General features: G+C 45.0%; 1 non-coding gene across 1 annotated transcript; it reads left to right on the top strand.

Annotated features, from left to right (window-relative positions):
- Nucleotides 1-3,405: 3,405 nt before the first annotated feature.
- Nucleotides 3,406-3,478, top strand: trnav-aac (transfer RNA valine (anticodon AAC)). The gene has a single exon. It is a non-coding gene; the product is annotated as a tRNA-Val (tRNA).
- Nucleotides 3,479-4,240: the final 762 nt, after the last annotated feature.

Genomic DNA, 4,240 nt, shown 5'->3' with positions numbered 1-4,240 from the left:
GCAGGTGTTTGGACTGGACTGCACTGAGCTGAGTCACTGAGGATATTCAATGAATGAAATCAGTACTTCAAACAGAAAACATTCTTCACTCACTCATCCTGATACATTAGCGTCTCGATTCTTGAATTATTGTTTCATTCATTGCAAAATAGGAACAGGAATAGGCCATTCAGCCCCTCGAGCCTCCAGGTTAATACATACTTCTTGAGTTGGGGTGCCCAGAACTGAATGCAGTCCGCCAGATGGCGTCTCACCAGATCTCTGTGCAGCTGAAACATAACTTCCACCTCTTTGTATTCGACCCCTCTTTCGATAAACGGGGAGAGTGAGAGCTCAAGAGAGAAAGCGAGAGAGAGCAAAAGGAAGAGAAAGAGGGAGAGAGAGCACTATGCATTGACAAACTTTCTCAGGAGTTCATTTGAAACCCCACTGAGCTTTCGAACCACTTGCTCTACCGCATCAAAAGTTCATAAGCAGCATATGGGTAATGTGAAATCATATAATTCATAACCGGTTTAGTCGCGCAATGGGGAGCACATCGGACTTTTCGCTCAGAAATTGTGTGTTCGCATCGCACCACCGTTAAATTTTAGTTCGTTGATTTCGGAGCTGGGAAGTGAAATTTTGCAGCAAAACCGGAACAGGATCATTAATATCTGTCAAGGAAGGGAAACAGCCCCCATCCACTTCCTCTGATACAAGTGGCTCCAGTCCCACCCGAATTTATAATGCTTAATCCACTCTGAGCTGGATTGGCGAAACACTCTCAAGAAGGAGGCTCATCATCTGCTCACCGCGAAAGTCAATCTGCTGGACTTCCGGCTCTGTCAGAAGGGATGTTCCTTCAGAAAGGTTTCTAACTGGACACATTCATCCTGCTGCGGTGCGAGCATTGGTGCTTGAGGGGTAGAATTCTTGTTTGCAGTAATTCTATTCCTGTAAAAGTAGCACGTGAAGAACGCAAGATGGAAAGTATTGTGGCTGAGCGGTCTAACGCGCTGGTTTAAAGCTCAAGCTAAATCCCATAATTTGTAGATGGATCAAAATCATAGTTTGTGGCTCCAATTCCGAAGCCTCCGTCTGTAAACTAAGAAGACTAAACATCTCATCTGCGATTGCGACAGAGTAGGCCGGAGGAACCACATGGCTGAAGAAATAACTAGATGCATTACGGAACACGCCAATTGTAAATAGAAACATAGAAAATAGGAGCAGGAGTCGGCCGTTCGAGCCTGCTCCGCCATTCAATACGACCATGGCTGATCCTGGACCTCAATACTATATTCCCGCTCTATCCCCATACCCCTTGATGTCTTTTGTGTCCAGAAATCTATCCAGCTCCTTCTTACATATATTCATTGACTTGGCCTCCACAGTCTTCTGTGGTAGAGAATTCCACAGGTTCACCACCCTCTGAGTGAAGAAATTTCTCCTCATCTCAGTCCGAAATGTTCTCATCTGCTTTTGCAACAGCATACGCCGGAGGAACCACACGGCTATGCAAATAACTAGATGCATTTTGGAACACACCAATTGTACCTTCAACTCCGGCCGAAATTTTCACAAGTAAAAGGATTGGTTGGTTTCGGTGGGCCTCGACTAACAACCTCGCCATTTCCCGGCCGTGGACTGTCATATAAGGACCGCGCACTGACTGGTTGCGCCGCTGGAGCCCAGTCACTTTGATCACCTGTACCACTCTGCTAGAAAGAATCTTAAGGTGAGAGGCCTTTACCTGTGGAAACGTGTCCAGTCATTGCGATGAAAATAATATCTGAACTTTCACTTTCAGTTTCTTTCACATCCTCTGCTCCATCGCACGACAATCGAGTTTTCTGCGAACAGGCCAAAATGAACATTGGCAGAAATTCTAACAGCAGTGGGATTCAAACCCACGCCTCCGTAGAAATTTGATGGAACACCTGAGACCGCGAGGGCACGCTACCATAATGTCACAGTAATGTTTAAAGAGCTGTTTAATGCTCAAATAAATGAATTGAAGCTAATTGACCGCATTTACCCCGTGCTGGGGTTGTTCTCGTTGGAGCAGAGAACATTGAGAGGAGATTTGATAGAAGTGTTCAAAATAATGTAAAGTTGAGATAAAGTAAATAAATAGAAACTGTTCCCATTGGCGGAAGGGTCGAGAAGCAGAGGACACAGATTTAAGGTGATTGTCAAAAGACCCAAAGGCGACATGGGGAAACACTTCTTTACCAACGAGAAGTTGTAATCTGGAACGCGCAGCCTGAAAGGATGGTGGAAGCAGATCCAATCGTGGCTTTCAAAAAGGAATTTGATAAGCACTTGAAGGGAAAAAATGCAGGGCTGCCGGGAAGGAGTGGGGGAATGGGACTAACTGGATTGCTCTTACAATGAGCCTGCACGGGCTCGATTGGCTGAATAACTTCCTTCTGTACTGTAACCATACCTCAAGGGCAATGAGGGATGGGCAATAAATGCTGGCCTCGCCAGCGACGCCCACATCCCATGAACGAACTCAAAAAATAATGACTGTATAATTCTATTTATACAGTTTATTTTCATTGCATGCATTTCTCTATCTCTCCCTGTCTCTGTCTCTTGTGTTATCCCCTGATGGACTTCTCAGGCTTCCTTGAACGGTGATGGCTGATCTAACCTGCAACACCAGCAGAGGAGGTTAAAGAAAGATTGGGACAGGAGGAAAAGTAAAGGGGCAACCCAGCTGCTGCAGTCAATGCCTACACATTAATGCCTCTTCGCTCTCACAGTGAAACAGAGGCACCAATTTGATTGAAGTATACTTAGAGTAGATTGTATATTAACACCATTCCGAGACAGACGGCAATCATATCATGGAATCATAGAAAGTTATCCCACAGAAGGAGGCTATTCGGCCCTTCGTGTCTGAGCCGTCCGAAAAAGAGGTATCGAGCCTCAACCCACTTTCCAGAGTTTGGTCCACAGTCTTTTGGGCCAAACCCTCTGCCTCCATGAATCGATCTCCTTGATGCTCCCAAATCAGAGTCGGGTTCTTACTACCCGTTTAATGTTTACATGCCTGTGGAAGACTTTTTGTCTGCCTTTTATGTTGGCCGCCAGTCGATTCTCATACCCTCTCTTTGCCTCTCTTATTTCCCCTTTCAGTTCCCCTCTGAACTTTCTGTATTCTGCCTGGTGATTGAATTTTTAAAAAGTTAGGATGTCCGTCAGCCTGAAACAGAAAGTTATTAGTTGATTAATGGCGATTTGAACAACTATTCGTCTTTTTTCAGAGTTTAATGAGCATTGCAAAATTAATACAGTAAACTATTTTGTAGAAGTTAATTCCCTGAACGGGAAAGGGACCCGTCTCCCACACCGAGAGCATTTGCAGACGGCAGCTATCTTCTGAGGGTTTTCTATAGCGAAATATGTAGCAGAGTTTCTGTAGTGTAGTGGTTATCACGTTCGCCTAACACGCGAAAGGTCCCCGGTTCGAAACCGGGCAGAAACATTTTGAAAAAGTTCCCCACGAAAAATCAATACGTCTGAAAAAAAGCAAGAATTCAGTCTGTGGTTAAATGTGAATAAAATACAACACCTCACAGAACTGATATATTTTCCATTCTCTGTATAGTTCAATACACATTCAAACACTACACATATACAGTGTCTCGCCCTCATTCACGTTTCATGCCCCGACTGTGCAGGAAGCCCCTCTCAAAGCTGCACATTGCGATTGTTTTCAGTTGATTTGTGAGAGGTCATTAAAGGATCCTGCAGCGCTGCCTCGGTTTATAAATACAGTTATAAACAGCATTGCAGCCGCGGCAACAAACAGATCAGTTTTTCGATGTTCGATGTTCCCCAGCTCCCGCATTGAGTGAGGCCACGAGAGCAACAACATTCAGGCCGCCTGTCCGATCACAAGTTGCTGGCGGGAAGCTGCAATTGCCGCTTCAGACAACGCATTACTGCCCATCCCTGGGAAACAAGATAACACCGAAGCTTTGACAACACATCACAGGCATTGTCTGTCCCGTAGTTGTTGCTCCGCTGCGAAGCCAGAACTTGCCAGCTGTTTCAAAATTTACAACCAGAACACTGGATCCTCAGATCACTACCCGTTTTAAAAGTCTGTTTCTCTACCTACTGAGCTACGCAGGCTCGCAATTTGTTAAGTTCCTATCGTACATATTCATTGTAGGACTCTGAATTATCCATCGTAGACGTCAAAATTGGGTGAGGGTCCCTGTTATAAAATTGTCAGCAGCGT

Source organism: Heptranchias perlo, chromosome 20 (assembly GCF_035084215.1).
Source record: "Heptranchias perlo isolate sHepPer1 chromosome 20, sHepPer1.hap1, whole genome shotgun sequence".
In the NCBI taxonomy this organism is placed as follows: Eukaryota; Metazoa; Chordata; class Chondrichthyes; order Hexanchiformes; family Hexanchidae; genus Heptranchias; species Heptranchias perlo.
The sequence above is the reverse complement of the archived record's forward strand: the minus strand, read 5'-3'. Positions and strand labels throughout refer to the sequence as shown.